Source organism: Oxyura jamaicensis, chromosome 4 (assembly GCF_011077185.1).
Source record: "Oxyura jamaicensis isolate SHBP4307 breed ruddy duck chromosome 4, BPBGC_Ojam_1.0, whole genome shotgun sequence".
Classification (NCBI taxonomy): Eukaryota; Metazoa; Chordata; class Aves; order Anseriformes; family Anatidae; genus Oxyura; species Oxyura jamaicensis.
This window is the reverse complement of record NC_048896.1, coordinates 47880705-47905172: the sequence shown is the minus strand read 5'-3', so window position 1 is coordinate 47905172 and position 24468 is coordinate 47880705. Positions and strand designations below refer to the sequence as shown.

At 38.6% G+C, this 24468-nt stretch overlaps 1 protein-coding gene across 2 annotated transcripts in view; it reads left to right on the top strand.

Moving 5' to 3' along the window:
• The window catches only part of RAP1GDS1 (Rap1 GTPase-GDP dissociation stimulator 1), a 112282-nt gene that overhangs the window by 24159 nt on the left and 63655 nt on the right, over nt 1–24468 (top strand). The gene's annotated exons all lie outside the window — the stretch shown is intronic.

Below are 24468 nucleotides of genomic sequence, written 5' to 3'. Positions count from 1 at the left end.
GTGACAGCTTGGTATCTCCTGGTAGCCTGGAACCTGCTTGTCCATTGTCAGCCGCCTCTGCATTTTTAATGGCCTTCCTGATATGCTAATAGGACACACAACCAGCATAAAAGCCCTCTCCTTATTGAATTCTTCACTTTTCAGTGGATGTCTTTACCTCTGGAATACACCGGTCCAAAAATAACCCCAAATATAGCATTAATCCTTCTCGCATGCTGTCTTAAATGCAGTAAAGAGGTCTGCAGTTTAAAGACAACTCTCTCACACCTAGCACTTTACAAACTCTGTTCTACCCCATTTTTTTCTTAATTGTATCCAGACTGGAAACTAAAATGGCATTGCACTGTATGGATTAATTCTATGATAGCATTTTGTGGCTGGAAGCTGAAAACTGTTGGCTTAACAATTCAACTTAAATATAAAAAGACAAAATACGAGCACCTGCAAGGCTTTGTGGTTTCCAGGTTAAGTGGAGCATTTGGCTGGGGAGATGCACAGGGTGCTGAGCATGGCCTGCCGTCTGGCAGCTAGGAACTCCTCTCGAGAGCATTTAGAAACATTTCCTGTCTTTGATGTTGCACCAGTCTCATGACATGTTAATCCCGTGACATTATTGGGACTATTTTAGCATTTCTAGCCTTAAAAGAACCCTTACGAGTACGTGTCATTATTGCACTGTAGCACTCCCGTTCACTTCTCTACCCTTGCTAAGTTCATTCCCATATCCCTTCTCTGTTGAGAAACACAAGATGCTCTCAATTTGCAGCGCCCAGTGCCCTGCAGGCATAACTGAGTTCAGTACTGCCAAATAGCTACTTGTGCTACATGAAGGCTTTGGAACGATTTCCGTAAATCAAAATGCTGTTTTATCTTGACAGCAGGAATAAAGCATGGGAAGAGAAAAGGGCTTTAAAACCAAAGCAGGATTGTACACATCTTTCTTATCCAAATCTTCCCTGTCCACAGAATGTTTAACTTACCCCTCCTGGGCCTCTGGAGGAACTGACTGAAGTCAGTCTTTGAGCCTGGTGTGTATGGTAATAGCATGCACCGCCTCTGACTGTTTTCCCAAGCACACCCCTTCTGAACTGCACCGAGCAATTGAAGAGGAAACGCAGGGAGTGAATATGACCGTCGAGAAGAGTGGCAGCAGCAATGAAGTTTTGAGGCATTTCACGCTTGCTGCTGCCTCCCCCTGAAGTAACTAGTAGCCATCATTTTTCCTCCTTCCCCCTCCTGTGTCTTCCATGCTTATGCACTGACCTGGTTTTAGGATCAGGATGTAGTTCTACCAAAAAAAAAAGAAAAAAAGAAAAAAAAAAAAGACCACAACAGAACATTGGCCTGTGAAAACATTCATTGTAAAAATGTCTGGTGTGATAAAATTCATTCAGAAGTACATTTAATAGGCTTTACACAAACACATTTGCTCTCATCGTGCCAAGTCTGTTGAGCAGTCCCCTTTGGTAGTGGATCTCCTCAAAGTTCAGGGGGGTTATACAGACCTGCTGCTCCTGCCATATAGAATTAGGGGAAAAGCAGGGAAATGATGGAGATTGAGGGAAAGATACAGAACATACACATAAGGGATTGCTGACAGGAACAAAGCAGGTTCAGTTTTGTTGTGTTTTTATTTATTTTTTTAAACCTCCACAATAAAAATTTTATCACCCGTGTATAGTAAGGTAGTGCTTCAGTTGAATCAGACACACTAATCAATAAATTTACGTGCAGCAGTGCCCAAAATACACTGTGTACTTCCCAGGCAAAAAACATACTTCTCTTTCTGATGCTACAATGTCATTTTCTTCAAGTCTTTTCTAGTTTCCCTAAGAATCCTTCCCACTCTCTTCCACAGCCATCCTATTCCTTCAGAGTTCTTTGCCCAGCTCCTTATTTCATTGCCCAGTTTTCTATAAGGTCTTCCTCCTCTCTACCTCCTCCAGCTGTCTGTTCTTTTCCGTCTTTCCTCCTATCTCCCACTCTCTCTCCTCTTCTGGTTCTGTCTTTATTAATTATCTGACAGCTTCTTCCATCCTCTACCCTTTCCGCTGTCTTTGTAAGAGAAGGAATTGAAAAACTGGTATTCCACTTTCTAAGTTTCAAAAGCTTTTTCCTTTAGTTAACTATCAGCTAGTTAAAAATGGTTTAAAATCATTTTTTAGTTCTGCCCGATGTACAGTAAGCAAGACTATGTGAAAAGAATGTACCTCGCAGGAAAGAAACCATACAGAATTGGGCCTTACTCATGTAAACGCTATTTATACAGCATTCTCGTACCCACACGAAGCCCACACTGAGTACCACTGGAGTCACTGGGATCCTGCTTTTCTGACTCAGCAATAGTAGGGCTTAAGCTGCATAGTTTGGGTGAAACGGCAAAATGGCATGGATCACCCCATCCTTTCAACACTTAGAATTACTGGCTTTCCAATTTATGCAGTTGAGGGAATGGAAATACTAGAAACGGGGCTGATTTTGGCTATCAGAAGCACAGTTATAATGTCTTTTATTGTTAGTGATACTGATAGACTAAAGTAGCATATAGCATGTGAAGGAACTTGTCAAACGAAGAAAGCCATATTCTGTGTTGAAGAAAATGATCTGTTGAACTCATTTTTTTCTTAAAAATTGATGGAATTGTATGGTTTATAGTAATATGTTATTTCAAAGAAGAAATCAATTTAACATGGAGATCATGTTATTAGAACATCATCCTGTAAAAGCAATAGAAAGCACAGTGTCATAAGCTATTAATATCCATACAGTTCTATCTTGTAGCAGCATGGGGAAAAATAAAAAATACGGTTTCTGAAGTCTGTTTCAGACATGCATTTTGCAGCCATTAGATAATGCCTTTTGATGCTTTCTGGTATTCCCAGAAAATGTTAGGAATCCCTCTTTGCAAGACTGCTACACATTATGCTTCTAATGACACATATTAGTGTGTGGACACTTAATGCTCCAAGGGCAAGGATGGTGGAGAGAAACAACCAATCCAATGCACTTCTTCAGAATGCATCATCATCCCAGAAATGATCTGAAGTGCTTGTTTATCTTTATGAAGGCTATAACTTCTCCTTTTACGAGGAGGGTGAAGGCATCACAGTTTCTTTTTTTGGCTGTTGAGAACAAGGTAGAATTTAAGACTTCTCATACAGTCTCTGGAAGAGTTCTCCTGTGAACATAAAATCCAAGTTCTGTACATGTACCTAGTTCAAAACAGATGGCTGGAGAGAAAAATGCCCTAGATAATACAGCAGTTGATATTAGCATGGGGTGGACTGTTTTACTTTTTTTTTTTTTTTTCATTTTTTCTTTTTTTTTTTTTTTTAAATAAATTGATATTGTGTAGGTTTTCTGATAAGCACCAGATGTGGGCTGCTGGATTGCTTTTAGCAAGCTTAGCCCTTCAAATTCTGAACGGTTCACAGTACTCAGGGATCACAACAAACAAGGTGTCAGTCAGAAGCCAGCATACTTCAGCAACTATTTAAACTGCTTGCTTTTCTAAAATCAGAAATAAATGGTCATCAACAAAACAGAATTTTTGGCTGTACATAAAGAACTTGCTGACTTTTTCTGAAAGCTGATTAATAGGCACATTTTACAAAATGACAATACTTGGCAAGTTGCTTGAAAAACTGGCTCTTCTTTTTGACCCTTTTTATGTCTTTAAAATAAATAGATCGGTCTATTAATATTTTTTCCATTACTGGAAATAGGTTCCTTACAGTCAGAAATATGCTGAGAAACCTAATGCACATTAAGTTTAGATTACATTTGGGGGTGCAGAGATGTAACTTTTAGATCAAAGAGTAGATACCAGAATTGAAAATTCAGGAATTGTTGCAAGCTCCCGATATTTCCCTTCTTATCTTCTCCCCAGACTCACGTTCTTCTTGCAAAAGCAGCAATGCTGTCGATGTAGGCCTCTTCTGGTTTTGGTCAACAATTTGGAACAAAAATACAGCAGCAATTTTCATTTTAACACTCAAGTTAGACTTGCAGAGAACATTGAGGATAGGTTTTTGATGGCTGCTGTTATTTTATTTATATAACAGTAAAACGTTCTGTACTTAGGCTTTGATCACAGAGCAGGTGTTGGACTTCAGTGTTAATTTCTAACACCTTAAGGGTGCAAGTGCAAATTTAGAAGCCAAATTCTGCTTGTTTACATGAGCATAGTATTATTCCACTCTGTGCTTGTGGAACTAATTTCTCCCCAGAAGTCAGCATATCATCTGAATCTTTTCATTAGAGATGTTTCTGCTGCTTCATCTAATACAATCTAAGGGTAATGTAAAACCATCAGACAAGAAAGTCTGGTTGCTCTGACGTGAAAGGTCTGCATACTCAACACAGAGTTTATAAAAAGGCATTAATTCAATGGAAGAAAAGTTGTTGGTTTTTTTCAGTGCTGAGACATGACATCTTTAAATGTGATACAGCAAACTCTATCAAATGACAGCTTGAAGTCTGTGTTGATTTAAATGATGCTGGATTGCAGTGCTTCAGCTGACCTGGTTGCAGAGCATTTAGAAAAGGTAATCTGTTGAAACCAGCTTTGCTGCTGAAGCCTCTGTGTAGTCAGATTATGGCCTCAGTTCCCCATTGCCCTGCATTATGCATAAAGTGACTGCAAATTTGATTGAAGATGGCAATTGGGCCCAAATTGTAGCTTTTATGTTCTGCTCGGGCATAAATGACCATAGGATAATGAGCAATAAAATGATAGGTAATAAAGTGATGCCCATGGTGCCTTTGTATCTGAGATGACTTGAAGAAGTCTTGTTTTTAAACACTCATCCTGGCTTAGTAGAGTTACTGGTTTTAAGATCTGCATACAGTTTTGAGGGCTGCAGTGACTCACAACTGTGGAAGCCAAAAAAAGCTGCAGATGTTCGGTGTGCTGGAGAATTTGCGGCACCAGGGAATTAGAGGTTGTACTCTCCAAAGACTACAGTCACTCTGGTATATCATGTTGTCAGACTCAGGTCTGAGGAAATCTGACTTTTCATGCAGTAGAGAGAAAAGGTAGATGTGCTAGTCACAGGTGATCAACAGTGACTGAAAAGATAACAGTATTGAGCTCTATCATTGAAAAAGTCCTCTTCAGAGGGATTTATAAACATTAAATAATCAAAATAGCCTTTTAAGTGAGAGATTAAAGGCAATAGTTTGTTCAACTACAGGAAAAGTGAAGCAGGGAAGTAAAACCAAATTTGAATTTAGCAACTCCCTCCCAATCCATTTCTTAAAAAAAGTGAAAACAAGCAAAAGAGTAGATTTCTTCCTCTCTACTGTTATTCTCATGCAGATTTACAAGTGAGTAGATGGCGGAAGGCTGCTATTGATTCAGACAAGGAAACAGGAAATAAGTGAAACCTGGTTAATTGTTTTCTACCTTAAACTCTGAAATGTGAAAGTAAACAAGTAGCCTAACAAATGAAAGGCAAGGTGTGCAAAGATATATTGATTCAATATTTCTCAAAACATTTGCTTCCAAAATGTGGTTTTCTAATGTGGCAGTGCACCGTTATGAGATGTATCAAGATATAAAATGTACATGACAACTAGAATTAAAATGACAACTAGAATTAAAAGCAGCATTTTCAGGCTTGACGGCCTATGTACAGTCTGCAACTCCTTAATTACCTCAAAACATAAGATTTCTGGTCATTTTGATAATTATTTCATTATATACATGTAATCTCTTAACAATCAACAGGCTGCAAAGTTCCTAGCAGTTTGTTTTAATAGGGTTAATACGTTTTTGTAGTTCTACTAGTAAATAGTTTACAAAATCGGCACTGTGGTAATCATGTTCCATTTGTGTCATGTATGCTGTCATCTCACACATTTTGTCATTTTTTTAAAATGAGAAAACACTTTTTTTTTTCTCTTAAGATCTAGAAATCATAACCTTTACCAAGTATTTAAATCTTGTGACAATAAGCGAGCATAATTGTAGCTCTTTTTGTTTGCTTTTATGACTGAAGACTACAGCGAAAAGGAGTCCACCTTCTCTGTTCATCAATGGTACGCTCAGATCCTTCTGGAATAAAATGAAGGATTTACCAAATCAAGATGATTTTGCCTCCCAGTTAACAAGTTGCTTTGTCCGAGTAGTAAGACCTAGCCTCCACAGTATTTTACAGTCATGCTTTCTGTCTGCTTGCTTGTCGGAACTCTGCTCATAGTAAAAAAAATACATATACTGCTGAGTAAATGCGAGACAAGAATATAACAAAAATCAACAACATGTTAGTAAGCAAAAGGAAACAATTTTATACATACACAGGAGTCCTCTCTTATCCATGATGGAGGATTTTCCATCTCAAGCCCAGAATTGTAGAACTAAAAGTTGTATATCTGTTTGGAAAGGAGGGGAAAAAAGATCTGTTACCTAAGAGTTCAGACAGCAGGAATAGTCAGATCAGGATTTTTCCAATCTGTGCTCTGCTGATTTTTAACAAGACCGAGCGGTACATTTCTGTCACACAGCAAGACAGATTTAACCTATAATAAGGATGTCCTACTTGGAAGCACTGTTACAGTATACTTGGAAGCCTGTAGTAGAAACAGTGAAGGTGTTTGAGCTGAAATTTGAATAGATGCATGAACTCATAGAAGGAAACAAGAACTGTCATTTGGAAGGATTTTGAAGCAGTACAGTTGCCAGCACTAGGAACAGGTCAACCGTGTCTTTGTCTAGGTGCATCTTGAAGCCTCTGTGGTCTTTGTAACTTCTCTTCAGGTAGCTGCACTATTCAGTAGCCCCTTAACCTCCTCTTTGCCACACTGAGGAAGTCCAGCTGCTCCAACCTCCCCTTACAGGTCATGTCCTCTGGGCACAGGCTCTTCTTGGGAGCCCTGTCCTAGACTTTCTGCAGTTTCTCAGTATGCTTGACCTGAGACACCCACGACACCAACATCCAGAGAAAGAGCTCTGGGACATGGAGATCCTCACCAGGCATCAAACAGAACCTTGGTCTGCTGGCCACACTCCTAAAATAGCCGATATATTTAATATCTTTTATTATTATTATTATTATTAACAGTGTGCTAGTGACTGACTCATGTTTTTCTTGGCTTCCACTGTAACACCCTGGGTCTTTTCAGCTGGGCTGTTCCTCAGCCTGTCAGATCCCCCCCGCCTGTACTGACGCTTGGGGTTGTTCTGCCGTAGCTGCAGAACTTGGTGCTTACCCTTGCTGAACTTCTGGAGACTTCTCTTCATCCAATCCCCAAGTTGCTGAAGGGGCCTGTGGATTGCTATTTGATGTGTCAGCTGATTGCCCAAATTTAGCATTGGCTGCAAAATATTACAGCTCTTCAAATTAGTATCTACCTTCACACTATACTGGTTTCAAACAAAAAATCCACACGCAAAATCTGCAGTTTGACCAATCCATATAGAGCTGTGCAGACTTGCACTTGATTTCTTGATACGATACGCGCTTCATATCTGCGACTCTAGGTTAACTAAAAAAAAGATTGCATATTTGAACAAATGTCTGGGAGTTTGTTAGACTAGCATCTGCAGCTGCACGTGAACTTGTATTATTGGTAATCATTTAATTCAAGTGAGTGGAGGGTGGCAAACCTTAATTTGTAGACACCCAACAGACTTAATTCTGCAGAATTACACTGATGGTGAAATATGGATTCTCAGCTGTAGTCTAAATGGCATTCCAGCTTTCTATGCTATATTACTTACTCAGCTGTGGAAAAGTGTAGAGAAGACTGACTTGCAGGAGCAATTCTTGGGAAACCGTTGTGTCTGTTAGCATCTACCACTATTTTTATTCCTCTACAGCACTTACAGTGTAGACTTGAACATAGGACAATCAGAGCTTCTGCTCAGCTCTATGAGAGAATAATTCCTTTTGGCAGTGGCATTTAATACATCTGTAGTGGGACGTAACTGCACTATTTCAAGGGATTATCGTGGCGCATGCTACTCACAGCGAAGACAAGCTTCAGTATAAAAGGGTGGCAGTGCACAGACATGCTTTCCCTAGGGCAGTGTAGATTTTGTGGTGCTGGTAGAGTTTGTTAGTCCACTCTTTCTGGGCCTTCATGTAATCTGCTTGGAGCAGTCAAGCTGAGATTACAGATGGAAAGTGCTGACAGAGAATAGGGGAGTGTTTAGTCTGAGAAGGCCAAATGAGACATAGAAGGAGCTATGCATGCCATGTTGTCTGCAGGATTTAGGGGGGATTTAAAATTACCAGCAGCTACCAAACTATTGCTCATTGTGCCTAAGTGCCTATTTAAGTGTGAAAGGAGGAAGGAGAAAGAAGAGTCTCTTTATCTAGTGTTTATAGCTGAAAGATTAGCAATTTTCTTGATAAATATTGCTGTAAGGATCAATTGCTGGCTGTATTAATTAATATTACCTCAATAACTTCTATATGAGGCTTTTGAGTGTTAATAAAATGGAGAGGAAGGATATTAAAACTGATAATGAATGATTTTTTTTATTATTATTATTATATGCAGCTTCTGGAAGTAAATGGAATACAGCTAGCAACAAAGCTGCGCTGATTTATGCCTGCTGATACAGAAGCATCCTGGTCTTTTCCTCTCATTTCATTAAGACCTCAGCATGTGAACAGTACTTAAAAATGACAGCAGCTTTTGGCATGTGCATAATCCAAACATTTACTCCACGAACTGGGTCTAAGCTTTCCTCCCATAATGTGACAACTTCTGAACTACTCTTTTTCTCTCCACTCCTTTTTTTCTACTTTCAGAGGAACAATAATAATTAACCAAAAGAAAAATCAGAAAAACATAACTGGAAAACTTAATAGGAGAGATACTTCCCTCAGCTGTGGGCTGCCTGCACTGTTCCAGCAGTGGCTGGCATCCGTGGGGGTTTTATGTGCTGACCAAGAGGAATTTCCTCAGCACAAGCACTGTAGGCATATGCTGGAGAGAAGCCTGTGCTGTTCCTTAATCTTGCTGCAAGATGCCTACAGGAGGAGGGGCTAGGGCACATTGTTGGAGGTTTTCAGACAATTGACTGACTGTTGCAAAGGTTCTTAAGTGTCTCTTGACTGTTGAGCAGTCCATAAATAACTCCTCAGTGCACTGAGTTATGCTAAAGACTGCACCAATCCTAGTGACACGCAGGAGCTGGTCAGGAAATCACCTCTGCCTCTCAGTCTTGCTGGCTTTTGACTTCTGTTCTCTGCATCTCTGCCTTCTGAAGTAGCACGGCATCCCTCAGCCCTAGTGGCAGAAGGATTGGCAGTCGATCAGTAGCTCCGTCTGTGTTGGGTAGTTCAGGCCAATCTAACAGCACAACCGCATTTAGCAGGGATGCAGCGCTCTGAGGCAGTCTTTGAAAGTGGCATAAAATAAATAACATGGATATTCAGAAATACTGCAGTAGTTTTTCTGTAGGCTTGTGGTTAGGGATAGACTGCATTACACATATCCTCTGGATTTTAGGTCTTGGTTCCCTTTGCGGCATTCAGAAATCTGAGGCAGGTGCTTTGCCTCTCTAAGCAGTGCCTGCAGAGTTCAGAGTAGGATCAACTACCAAGCTCAGCAGGAAGCCACCCATAATTAACATGCATGCTATTTTCTGTTCAGCACAATTTCCTCCTTAAGCCAATGGCACGGAATTATTTCTGAGAGATAGGTGCCTGCACCCTTTTTATGAAAGCCTGAGCCTTTGTTACTCCTCCTTTTCAAATGTGAACAGAGGATTCACCTTCCTTGGGATGGGCTGCAAACCTCAATAGTCTTTTGATTTACACATTTTCACAGGGAAGAGTAGTTCAGTCCTTTTCTCTGCCTGAACTCGAAGCTCAGCCATGAAAGAAACAAGACCTTGGTACGCTTCTGGGAAGTCGTGTTTAAATCACTTCAGGCAGAGGACGGGATTGAACACAGTTTATTTTAGTGTTCCAGCCAATGTGTAAAAGGTGCTTCCATTTCTTTTGCCATCCACTTTCTGTTGACCACTAGTGCTTTCCCCAAGGCTTCCTGTGCTGCCTGCGTGCCCGGGCACTTTCTAAGAAAGGCCGAGAGGACTCAGTCCCTCAGAGATCCCCGTCAGGCTGACACATGGATTTGGTTACTGAGCTGCCTGGGAGCTGTGGGTTTGGGCTGAAGCTAAACACGTGTGCAGCTCCAAAGGGAACAAAGGTTATATTTCTCCAGAATTTGGTGACAGGTGAATGAGACCATTAGAAGTACGCTTCCTAGAGCCATCTCTGTGTATAAAACTGATTTTTATTTTTTTACTGTCAGGCCTGTGATTTAAGGGTCAGTCAAGATCTGCTTGGTCATCAGAGGAATAAATATCTTTGGAGGTATACTGGATGTTCTTGATTTGGGGGCACTAACACTGAGAACTTCGCAAAAAGAGCTTTGCATCCCTTGTGAAACATATCCCAAGGACTTGTCTGTCCTTTCCATCTTCTTCAGGCTCGGCCCTTCCTTCCTGAGGCCTGCAGATCACACGCTTCTTTCAGGTGCTGTCAGTGTGACTTCACATGGTCTGAGGGATGGTTATCAAGCAGTGCGAGCAAAGCGCTTCTCCACTTCTCTGCAATACACTCAGGTCCTGCTTGTGGGGGAAACAAATGACTTGCAATTTAAAGAAGTGGCATTTTGCAGTGGCATCTTTTGTCTTTTAAGAATATATTTCTTTGGGAAAAAAACTCGGTGGCCTTTTCTTATTCAGCTTCCTACAGATACATGTGTTTTTGGAGCATTTCACTTATTTTTGGGCTGTTGTCTGACCACAGCTGATTGCAGACTGGGAAATTAATAGCCTAATTGAGAGTTGTGAGATTTAAGACATAAAATAGCCTTTTCTTTCAGATTTTTTTTTCCCTGATTTGCACTGTCAGATTGTGTTGATGAAAACATATTTTCAGTGGATATGTATTGCATCTTCTCACTCATTCAAATGTTCATCAGAATGGTTTGAAGTAATACTTGAGGCCAATAACATTTGGATGATGATTTACCCAGCTGTGCATACGCGCTGCAATGTGCTGCCTCGGATACAATAGTGTCATGTTTACTGCTCTGTCACTGTTGTATAATTTTTACTAAATAAAGCTCCTAAATGTCATGCAAAGGTTAATGATCACTTATAACTACAGTAATCATGCAGAATACTAGTGGGTTTTGTGGAAATATTTCTTTTAAATGGGGCTATATTAAGCATTTTGTGCACCATTTAAATTTTGCCTTCTCATTAGACTGCAGGTTTGTGTCAGCAGCAACATGAAAACCCAGTTGAATACTTTTCCTCTGGAGAGCATCTGAGCTGATCCTATCAGTGCAGTGTTTTTATTGATGCTGTCATTCCTATCCATTCCTAAGTGAGAACAAATAACTTCATTAATAGATAAATATTTATCACTAAAGGGATTAACCACAGATGTCTACTGATCTTAGTAACACCAGGTTTAAGGCAATACTTGATACCTTTAAAAACAAACTCTGGAATACGTTTTGGCCCTAAAAGCTTCTAGATGAATGATATCAAAACCTAAGAATCCTAAACATTAGATAAACTGCTAATTTGAAGGACTCACAGCATCAGACAATCTCACCAGCCAACAACCAGTGCTTTCCGGGACTTAACTTACTTTCCTTTGTATCCTTCACTGACATTAGAAAATATTTAAATCCTTTTTTTCCTAGGCATGAGGAAACTGTCACAATTTATCAACCCTTCTGTGGCTAAAGGGTTTTAGGAAATTTTTGAATTACAAGGTTGAACAATTGTGGTTTCAGGGATGGCTATTCTTTTGTCCCTTCCTTTCTTGGGACAAAAATGTTCTACCAAGAGTAACTTGGTAGGAAAATACATGCAGATAAGCAGTTACCACCACATAAATTTTAGGTTGTAAATAAAGGCTTTTAGAGTCACCTATTATTAGTCACCTATCTCTTTCTAACAAACTTTCCCAGAAAGCAGAACAATAGAACAGATTGAAGGTCATTTCTATTATGATTTTGTTTGCCCGTATTCATCAGATGCAGTGTATTTTCAGTGCTGAAAATTCTCATGCATAGTTTGTAATTACCATGTAACTTGTTATTTAAAATAGTGATTTTTTGGTAAATTTGGGAAGAAAATAAGTAGAAACAAATGAAAAGCAAATGAAGAACGTTCTCTGGAGAGCAGCATAAGCCAGCATTAGGACTTAAATCTAAGAAATATGGGCGTTTTTTGACATCTTTGTAAAGTCCCTCAATCTGACAAGATGCAGCGGCTGCAACTCTAAGCCTTCTGCTGGGATGGAAAACTGGGAGAACGCTGCATGTTTCAACAAGAAGTAAAAAGATAGCACAGAGACAAGTGTAGTAGATCGGTTGGTTTTAGGAAAATTGAACTTGCAGGAGTGTGCCATCTTGCTGTCTTTTTAGCTAGGAATAGTTAAACTAATTTAATTTATGACATTCTTTATTTGTTTTAGGATTTATTTTACCAGTGATATATATATATATATATATATTATATTTATGTGTCTATATAAAATGTAAAATAATAGAATACAATGAGACCTTTAATATTTTTGTCAGGGTAAATACTTACCCTCTTCACTGAGATTTGGTTGAAGTACAAGCCCTGGGTCTTTCAATGTCTAGTGTTAGGTTCTGAGTCAGGCGTCAAAGAGGTTTCTCATGGAGCTAACATGCGTAGGGAATTGTATTAGCACAGGATACCATGATAGCAACTGCCAGGGAGAAACTCAGATCAATAACTGGAGCAGGGATAAATGCTTGGCTGGAATGCTCTGATCTACCTTGAATTCAAAGCCAGATGCTTGAAAATACATCAAGCAAAACAAAGCTTGGAAAATGGCTAGGAAATAAAACTCTGTATTTTAAGAGTTTTTAAAGGATTTACCATTCAGGAAAATGCTCAAGGTCCAGGCTTACTTCTAGAACGTGTGTATTTGCAGGCAAGTACAACAATTTATATTCCATAATCACATGCAAAAAGACAGTAACAAAGTAAAGAAAAGGTATTAATAGATGAAATTGGAGATTTTAGACCAGGAATACCAAATCAGGCTACCTTAATTGCTCATTTTCAGTGACAACTTCATCTTAAGTTGCCAAGATATCTTTAAAAATGTAGCACCAAGTGAGTAATTATAGAATATGTAGAAACATCATTATGTCCTGTCATGAGGTATTTTATAGCTTTTTCTTAAAGCCTCAGAGCTTTTCCTAGATCAGTCACTCTTTTTCCACTTCTTGGGCCTGTTTTATTTTCTTTAGCTCTATGGACCCTAACCAGATATCTTATGGCTCTGAAGAAGACTAATTAAGAGTCTAATTAGAAGACTAATAAAGTCTAATAAAGCCAAGAGTTGAAAAGAACGTCAAGGTGAAGATCTTCTCCAAACCCTTCCCAAAACTATATATATTTTAATTGGCCACAAATTAATCAAAACAACAATAAAAATAGTTTATACTTTTACAGTCTTATTCCCTTTCATATCACGTTGCACTTTAGGATCTCCAACTCTTTATGCATTTGTGGAAGACAACAAAAATACTCTAGGAAGAATGAGGTTACTCATCTGTCAGTAGTGACAGAATCAGGCCCTTATCTGTCTCCTTATCCTACAGAGATTTAAGATATACATTAATCCCATTGATTTAAAAAGTTTTTGCTTGAATCAGTTAAAAGGTGTTAAAGGCTAGGAGTGAAGAAGGAAAGTTACGCAGCCACGACTTATACCTGAAATAGCTTTTTTGTCTCACTTTGTACTTCTCACATCCCAGACTAGTGATCTTCTAGCTGAGGGCCTGATGGAGCACTGAGTGTTGTTTTACCTGCCTTTTGACTCAATATAATACAGAAGTGGATTGCCTAAACTACATTTGCCATGCCTGCAATGTGTTGAATCCTTAAAAAATTATCTATTACTGTGATTATTTTACAGTGCAGTGTATTTGTGATGTACATAACCTTATCAGATAGACTCGGAGCATCACATGAAAAACAGATTGTTAGGAACCTTGGAGGCTAAGCTGGGCTAACTTTGATGCTAGATCATGTGGCTTCTGCTTATTTGCCCTTTTTTTTTTTTTTTGGCAAGCCAATTTTGTTTTTCCAAAGTAAATTTGAATGCAGGTTACAATGTAGAATTTCTTTTCACTATTAAATATACATATTTTAGCACAACGATTAAGGAATAAATCTATAACTGATTTTGGCACTGAAAGATATGTACTTAATACATACTGAGTGTAGTACCCATCTGTTGCTGAAATCTCTCTCACCATTCAGAGTGGTTCTTGAGATGTTTCCCCCATGAAGATATTTGGCACAGGACATTTCTTTAATTTGCTGCGTACTGGAACATGATTTCACGCTACATACTCCCATTCTCCTGGCCTTGAGCAGGCTGAGCAGAGTCTTGCTAAGGTTGCTTTTTTAGAACAACTGTACACCAGGTCTTCACTTTTGATTTGCCGAAGAAGGAAATCAGAGCAGCAGTAGACTGAACAATCCTAAATGTTAGAAAAAAATACATAAAACCAAGCAACAACCCAAAGCAGGAACTCCGCAGTTTACTTTCAAGGGTAGTTTCAAGTTTACATGCAAGTAAACTTGTTACAACCTAGCCATCTGTACACTATTAGGTGCGTATCTGACAAAAAAAAAAAAAAAGGAGGGAATAAATAAAAAGCTGTCAAATGACTCTTGAACGTTTGAACGGCTCAAAGGCTCTTTGTGTGGTAATGTTGGCACAGCTCCTAAGTGACCAGATGGAATTTTGTTAACACTCAACAGGACAAGGGCTGAGATTTTCTTTCTTAGCTTACTATATTTGAAAAGCTTGCATAAAATGTGTCAAAAAGCTTAATATTTTTTCCTAGTATGCAGAAATACACATATACTTTCCCTTAATGCAGATACGTTGGTTGACAGCTTCAGAGGCTATCTATAAGGTGGGTAAGAAAAGGGATGTGAGAGGCTTTTGTAATTTCTAAAACTGATGCCAATTAAATGGTAGGAAACTTACAAGGAAAATGCATAAATTTTCCTGTTGTAATTTTGACTGTGTGTGATAATTTAAATACTACAAATTGTTAGTGAATTTTTAAAAGGTGTTTTTGTTTACACGGTTAGTGATTGTGTTAAAACTAGAATTTAGAAACAGACTTTTTAATAAGCAGGTAAAGCTTATATTTTTGTAAGAGATAACAAAAATATATAAATATTAAAAAAAAAAAAAACTTGGTTTCTCACATCAGGTACCACTAACAGTAGCGATGTCATATTTCTATTTAAAGACTCTGCTGAATATATAAAACCACGTGAATGTCTGTGAGTCCCCCTATTCTCCCATCATTGTGGCTTCATTGTCAGTAAAAAATTTCAGAAAACTGAAAATCTCGGTAGTCTCTGGTAAATCATAGGATGACTTTCAGACCAGACAGCTTAAGAAGCAAGAAACAAAATCTCTAACACGCCATGGACTCATCATTTGCCTTTTAAGTGCTTCGTTTCCATTTTCGAGGCTTTCAGGGAATCCATGATAGCTAGAAACGTGCTGTGTTACAGATTACTGTTTTATAACATCTGACTTATTACAGTATCTGAGGCTTCAGGAGGAACACTAATGCGACATACAATTAGAGTTAACAGTACTAATTTTGAGCCTGAGTATCTTATTCAGGCAGAATTCTCTCTGTGACCGGGAAAAGATGAGCCTGGGGGCTTTGCACAGACTCAGATCCTGTATTTGTTCAATAACTCAAACTGATAACATAAATACAGTTATGACAGATATTGTACTGTGTACTTATATTGTCTAATTTATGTATACTCACTTGCATAGTGTAGGCCAAAGACTAGACCTAGAGCTTGTTGAGGTCTAAAACAGCTTCTTCAGTACTGGAACTTTGTATCCTCAGCCTTGTACTGCTTGATTTTCATTTACTTATTTACATATATATTTTTATTGAAGCCTAAGTTCTGTGTATAACTTAAATGTCAGAGAAGCCCAGTATCATTTAACAAGCCATATTTTGTACAAAACTTGGAAAATGTATAGAGAATTGGGAGCCCCATTAAATTATTAAAAAAAAAAGGTCAGTGTTTGTACTAATATGTCAGGGAAATAATTTAAAGGAAAATTCAAAAACATTTTTTGGAAAGTGTTTTCCTCTTTTTTTTGGTGTGATCAGTAGCATTTACCATCTCTAGTCAGTTAACTTGAGTCATATTCGGATCAAAACTTTTAGAGTAGGTACAATCAGAAAAGGTTATATGCAGTAGCATAGGTGCAGTAGCACCCCAAAGGAAAGATCAAGCTGAGTGAGGAAAAAAAAAAAAAAAGATTTAAATATTCTGTTTCTAGACAGTACTATTTTCGTAGATGATTTTTATTCTATCACCTGCTCTCTCTTCTTGCTATCTTGACTTGACAAAGTCTCTCTTTGTTGCTAGATTAAAAACACTTCAAGCAGAAAGTGTCCTGTGTGGCAGGAGAGGAGACAAAAGAACAGAATAAACCAACAATTATGTAAACACGAATGGAAAGAAGAACCATTAAAGAGAAGCAGGCCTATCTGTGTGTGTGCATGTACATGCATGTACACATGAGCTTTCCTTTTCTGTGTGGTTGTTTATTTATATGTAATGTATCATAGGGAATGATAACATTGATTATTATTTGGGTTACACTTTATTTGCAGGATTGTTTCAGTCATTTGCAGTATGTCTGAACTTGACTCTTCAGGAAGAGCTTTTTAAATTTTCTGTTTCAGTTTGATCATCACTCAAGTAGTATATTGATTCCATCTTACCTTACAAATATTCTCTGAAAACAAGAACATTAATATCTTTGAAGTACTCTGACATAATGTAATGATGCTAACTTTGTAATTGCTAATGAGGAAGGAAGTAATCTTTCACAGAAGTATTTCTGAGTAGTGTTTGGCTAGATTCACATGAAGGAGGATACACCAAGACATTAAATTGTAGTTCTTTGACAGAACATTTATCCTGAAAGAGATATTGCAAAAAACAATATTCATCATGTATACATCTTGGTATGGAAAAGAAATATTGCAAAAAATACTCATGTATACATGTTGGTATGATATGGTATTGTATGCCATATGGTAAATATTTTCCAGGGTCAAATGTACATGGGGTGATTGTATTTTGGAACTCTTTTTGTTTTTAATACTTTCTTTGCAACCTAACAATTTTTTGTTTGCTGTAGTGTCTATATACACTATATAAGCCGTTGTGTATACATATCTATAAGACAAAGGAATTATGGAAATCTTATGGACTGTATGAAATTTTTGCACAGATACCTGCTCTACTTGTTTTGGGGATTACACTAGTAATGGTAGCATTTGTTGAAATCTAACCGATGCTCAAGGATATTGTGACAAGTACGTTTATAACTGTGCCCACATAACAGAACCTGAGAACGAGAAATTATGAGCAAAACTGGGGAAAAAATATGAGATTGGTGTAAAAAGTCATTTTTTGAGTTACTTAATACACAAATTATATATATATTATTTGTTTGTTTATTTTCTTTCAAACCTGAGTGGTGAAAAATGTAGTTTGAGATGCTGAACTTGATATTCTCAGGTATATGAGACTGAGAGCAATGCCTTTGGAGAAATACCAGCTAACACGTGATAATATTGTGACAATTGACAACATAGGAATTGCATCATTTCAGCTGTTCTTGGGAGCTGGTGGGGGAGGCCACAAACACAGCAATTCATTTCCATAGTTGGGCTAAAAAGTCAGAATCAAGTTGCTAACAGAAACAGGCCTTTTGTGAACTAAGTGGGCAGACAAGAACTAAATAAACTCCTAAAATGCTAAAAGTTATTCTTTTCACTGCCTAGCATCTCTTTTTTTAAAAAAAAAATGTTATTGCTGACAGTAGCTGAAGTGTTCAAGGACATTGCTATTATGGAAGGACATAGGGCAGGTGCCCTGCCCTGCTTTTGCCCGTTTCTCCAAATGGGAAAAGTACTGCAATGAATTTTGATTTTCCTTTGGATTCGAAATTCTGATGCTGCTTTCCAGAAACATAAGTGCACTGAATAGTAACATGAGGAGAGAAATCACTTAAAGATTGTCTTTAAAAAACTTTTTAAAAAGGGAAAAAGGGTAAGAGCTCCAATTCAGTAGGGTGTCTGAAGAAATGAACTGTGAAACACATGAATTTTTGAAACTAACATATTTATAAAAAGAGTCATATGAACATACGAGAATTAAGCCTGAGGACATAGAGGAAAACCAGATATTAATTTTTATGTGTAATTTTGACTGATCTAGATAAAGCACATCACTTAGGATAAAGCAAGCATCTTACCTGTTTTACCACTTTTATAACAGAGCATTGAATCAATTCATTGAAGGGATTCAGTTTTGCTTGTAGATGATGATGTGTGTTTCTTGCTTACTAAGGATCCAGTGAAAATTTAAAAGGCTTTTGTCTAGCAAAGATCCTAATTAGTATTTTACATTCTTGCCCTGCATGTCTCCTGGGTATTGGTTGTGTGGCTCAGTGAATATCAGGCACCTGGAAACAATAAACTATATTAAAATAAAATGTGCAGTTTTTTGTCAATTAAATGTATTTTTTCAAAGATCAGTAGCCATACTGTATATGGTTTTATGTTCTACTCCTAGTAATAAGGTACCAGAAAAGATCTTTCCATAAACCGAGAACCATATGTCTTTGCTAGTTGAAATCATTTTTTCTAACATCAGCTGACTTTTAAATGAAATTTTAGTACAGATTCTCTTTATCAAACAATGTATTTCTTTATTATTTATGAAAAGATCTATTTCATCCTCTTTTAGACAATGTTTTAAACATGACCTTTAAGGGTTTTCATGTTCTTAAACACCCTGCAAACCAGTAAAAATTGTTACGTAGATTTCATTGAATTTTGATCAGTTTCTTTGGACCTTAAGATAACTCCAAATCTTTACTATTTCATTCTCAAGTATAAAGATACCTAAATCTGTATCCCATTTTCCTGAGGAAGGGACAATAATCTTCCAAGATCCTGCAAAATCTTCTGAAATGTCATTCTTGTTGTCTTGCCTTTGCAACTCAGGACTAAGTAATAAGGAAAGGATTGCTAACATGTAGAAACCAATTACAGCAGCTACAGATCAATGTACCTTGCAGTAGTGTAAATATGTTTTAATTATATGAGATTGTATTAATTAAAAGGGTTGATGCTTTCAATTCTACTTACCTGCAAAGGTGTATGTTTCTTGCATCTTTTCAGGCATTTTACTGAGGGAGTTCAGGGGTGAATAACAAAACAAAATGCCCTTTTTGCATAAAGCCACAGCAAAATGAATAATCTGCATTGGTAAGAAACTTCAAGTGAACCGAGTACTAGCTGGTGCAGTTTTGTTTAGGTTTCCCTCCTGGTTTTGAATACAAACTAAGTAGTTGTTAGCGTGTGTAGGCTGACCTGATAATTACCAAAAGTAATTAGGTAGATTACTGCTCAGGTGGCAATGAGCCACAGTGTGTCAGTATTTTCAGGTAATAAAAATGAAGCTCTTTGAGAGATTGAGGTGTCAGAAGAACAGATGCTGAAGCAAATGGATAAATGAAAGAGTAACAAGTCTCTAAGACCAGATGGTATATATCTAAGATTCAGAAAGTGTTTAAGAATGAAGCGTTGAACTGTTGTCAAAAATAGGCAATCTCATTAAAATTAGCTACTATGCTGGAAAAGTAGAGCAAGTATACCTAAGTTAAAAACAGGTTGCAGCAGGTACTGGCTGTGGTAAAAGTCTTTTCCAGGATGCTGGGTCCAAACAAACGGCCCAATAACATCCAGGCAAATCTGGGGAGATTTGTTTGGCCATCTTCTTTTCATGGTGAACTAGAGCACTGAGGCACAATGTGACCATGTGAATGCCATATACCTCCCCCCCCTGTAGCCCTGTGGGTCATACTGAAAGCTGGGACACCCAATTTGTCCTATTTCTGAATATGAAGCATATGTCTGGGAAAACGCTGGGCAGGGCAGAGACAGGATGGGGCAAGTGCAGAGTGGTATTCTCCCAATTTATAGTAAATTATAGTATTAATAGCCATGGGTGGGTTTTAGTTTCCTCATAAGATTTTTCTCATTGAATAACTTAAGTGAATCTGTTTACAGTTCCAGTTTGACAGTTTAAATACATCTGGTGTGAAAATAGGCTTTTTAAGTTTATTACTTGATAATTTCATTTTGATATTGTAGTTGTAGTGTTAGGAGAAATAGTAAATAGTAGCTTTCTTATTGATTTAGTGCTATTCTTAATTCCATATATCTCAATCATTTTTACCCTCAGTCATTGTTTTTTCAAGATGAAGAGTTCTTGCTAGTTTAACTTCTTGAGGCATTCCCTACCTTTGTTCAGCCATGTCTGTGCCTTTTCTAGTTCTTCAGGGTGTCATTTACAACATGGGGTGCCTAGAGTTGCATCCAGTATTCAAGATGTGGGACCAAAGAGGAAACCCTGTGCTAGATTGTCACTTGGAAAGGTTACACACAAAGAGCCCCAGTGCAGCCGAAAGCATCTTGCTCAAAAGATGCTAAGTGAAAAGAGATGCCTGCAGATATAACCAGCATGGCTAGAGCATCTATACCTCAACTTTCCAAGACATGTTTCTCTGTGCCCGGAGATCCTTCTCTGATTTTGCAGGCTGAACAATGTCTGCAGAATGGACATCTGTAGTTCCTGATCGTTCTGGTTCAGTACATCCTATTTATTTTGAATTCCTTGTCTGTCAAGTTGCATGTATAATCTAACAGTACCTGTACTCACAACAGTATTCTGAGTGTCAATCAAAAGATACAGGATATGTTAATGATATGTTCAAGGTGGATTTTTTCTTTTCTTTTTAAATCTCTACTGGGTAAGATCACAAAATAGAAAAGTGAACCGTGCAGACAAAAGCTAACCATCTAAATACTCTTCTGAAACATTTCAAATATTTTTTTCTTATGTCAGTCTTAAAAGATGGCTTTTTTGTGTACCTTGACTTTCTCTGTGGTTTGGATGAAGATGCTCAATGTAAAATTAGCAAATTGGCTCTTCTCCACAAAAGCTGCATCCCCAGCTAGTGGCTACCTTGTAAAACTGTTTGCAGCATATCCAGCATTCCTGTGGCCCTGACCCAAAACAAGGCTGATCAACTACCAGATTTTTATGAGATGACGGAACAGTACTTTTGTATAAAACAAATTAGTGATTGAAAATGAGTCACCGAAAAGCTCTCAGACACAGAATGGAATATTAAAGCATTTACTTACATTAATCATCTTCTATTTTTCTCTGTAAAAAAGCCTATGCAAGAGGTAGTAGTAATAATGTGTTGCCACCAAAAGTAACACGTTACTACGGGATTTAATCCACCCCATTTTTGCAAGTGTTTGTGCAGGAGTAATTTTCAGGGGAAATCAAAATGCAACAGGAGGTGGAATGGGCCAGACAGTTGGGTCTGACAGCCCTTGCCAGACTCCACGTCCTGACTTACCAGTTTGTATTGTTAGGATATCAAGTACTAAAGACTGTGTCATTTAGGATTTTCTGCCCAGATGAGAACTAATTATTCTGAAAGCAGTCCTTTAAGCCAGGTGTAAGTACAAGTGACTCCCTGTGCTTGGGATAGACAAAATGGTTCATCCTACTGTTAAACTGTTGACTTGATGCCTCACAAACTCACGACAGGATAACAGGTTGCTGAGCAACTGTATGATACATATCACTACTAGCCTTATTTTTACCATTACCATCCTGACCTGGTCCCCTTAAATCTTCCCAGCTAATGTAAGCTTTCACGTGACCTTACATATTGACAAAATCTACTTATTCACATTTCCCTGTCACACAGCCAAAAAGATTCTTTACATTGGTTTTATCCCACGGGTTTTTATCTCTGAGAATATGATCAGCCTGTGCAGTAACAAGCCTACTGGAAACAGATTCTACAGAGGAAGAGATGGAAAAGTAAGCAGGAGATGATCACAAGAAAACAACAGGGGTTTTGTACATGGAAGAAAAGCATCTGCGGCTTCCTCCCTAAATGACAGGTTCAGTGCAACTGTGAAACTGCAGAAATCGGGAAGCCTTGTGTAATTATATGGTAGGAACCCACTGGACCACTGCAGTCTTTTCACTCTGAATATCCCTGTCATTGTCATCTCAAACTGTAAGGTTTGTTCTTTTCAGAACAGCAAAAGAAGGAAAAAAAAGGAACAAAACCTATGAATCTGTTTAAGATGTATTTGCATATATCCGATACTCCCAGATTTCAAAGATAAATATGTCTTTCGAGGTATTAACCCTGTTTAGAAAGGAGAAAGCCCTGGTTTTGACAGAAAGAGACAAAATGAGCAAGTAATATGTTTCCTGAAAGGTACTTTTTCCCTCTGTCCTTGTGGCCTCCTGACTTTGTGGCCAGAGGTCTAGTGTTCCTGCAGTATTCCTACATGTGTTTTCTTCTTTTACACAGGCTGAGGGATGGGATATGTGTCAAAATGCAATAAGTTTGGAATTGTAGGCTTGAGAGAAAATCAAATATTATTGTAATTTATTTTAAGAACACATTTTATGCATATGGTTTCTAATTTAATTTCTGTGTATTGTATTTTTAAATTACTTAGAGTATGTAATCATATCTACTGAGTGGCAATTTCACATTTTAAAGGTAATGTGGCATACCACTGCCACAAGCATTGGCTGGCTTTTGAAGTACGTCTCAAGCTAAAAGTCTATGTATGTCAATGAGATGTGTACATGCTCAGTACCATGAAACGTTGAGGGATTGAAATATTTAGTTAGACATGTTTGAAGATTTTGCACAAAATACATCATGTATGTAACTGTGGAGTATTAAAATGTTAGACTTCCCCCAGAAAAAGTAAGCAGAAGGCAGCCAGGAGGGAGTAGGAAAAAAAGATGGGGGAAATGTTCCCAGTGCCTCCTGCAGGTTCAGATGTGGCAAGGAATGGAAGAAATCACAAACATTTGAGATAAAGCACTCATCTCTTTGCCCAGTCAAATACAATTATAAGTGGGAGTTTGTTATTTATCAGGCATATATGTAAGGTAGAAGAGACTGTAAGAGAGAAACAAGGCCTGGGTGAAGTCTCTGGTAACAGAAGCCTCTCTCCATAGTCTACAAAAACTGGTGTGAAGGTGAATTTCTTACCTATGCATTTTTTCTACTGCAGACACTGGGAACCTCTGCTTTTTTGATACCTATCCTCTCTCATAGTCCTATTGCTATAAACAGCTGCTGCAATTTCAAAGCTACGTGTGTTAGCATGCAGGGAGATGAGATGAGGTGCCTGTGTGATGGAAGAGAGGTAGTGCCACAGTAGACGAAAACTGAAGAGAGAGATGAGAGAGGGTGGTGGGTGAAGAAAATGGAAGAGGAGGTGAAGCACAGTGTTAATTTGCAGTAACGTGGTTGGTCACTGAGTACCCTGCAGCGGTGTAATCTGAAAAATTCCAGTGGTATTTCATGAATAATTTAAGTAATGACATTTTGCAGCGCACATGCAGGTCTATCACTGGTTGAGTGTCATTCAACACATGCACTACATTGAAGCCCACTGGACAGTACCAGGGAAAATGATCTTTTTTCTTGCTGGCTTGTTCCAGGAGGTGTCAGCTCAGCAGGACGAGGGGAGGGAGACAGACTTGAGGTCTCAGGGGGCAGCACCAAGTGCAGCTGCCACAAAACCTCCCAGAGTTGCCCGCACACTGCTGGCTCACATGTAGGGGCGAGGGGGCTCCTTCCTGTAGCCTAGCTGAGGCCACGTGCATATTAGTAAACAAATCAACTGCCTGATAAACAATTTAACACCTAAAGACTGAGAACTTAAAAAAATGAAGCATCGTACTTTCATCTGTATGGGAACTTGGGCTACAAAAGGATAGGTGAATCAAAAATGGAAGTGGGATGAAAGCCCCAGCTTTGGCTGAGAAGCAAAGCAGCTCCAGGAGTGCGATTCTGCTGCCTCCATGGCACACCTCCTGTGCCTCCAGCAGGCCGCCAGCGCCTCAAAGGCAAAGAAAGGCAGCATAAGGGAAGCTCTTGCCTCCTTTCCTTTGCACCATCCCGTATGTGGGCAAGTGAGGAGGAGGCAAAGTGCAGCAGCTGCCAGCTTGCTTCTGAAGGGGGCTTCCTACGTCGGTGCGAAGCTCTGAGGCAGCGCTGGCTGCCTTTCAGGCCCAGAAGATGCCAGCGATGTGTGGCGAAGGGACCATACCTACGGTTCTGCAGGGCTGGGGTGAAGGCTTTCTGATTAGTCACCGGGGAATGGTAGGCGGCTAGACACTATTTAACATTATTTGTTTTGAGTAACAATTCCTGCTCACTGACAGAGTTGGCATGGAAACCGAATCAGCACTCGTTTTTAAAAGGGTAGCCCATTCAGAGTGAGGTT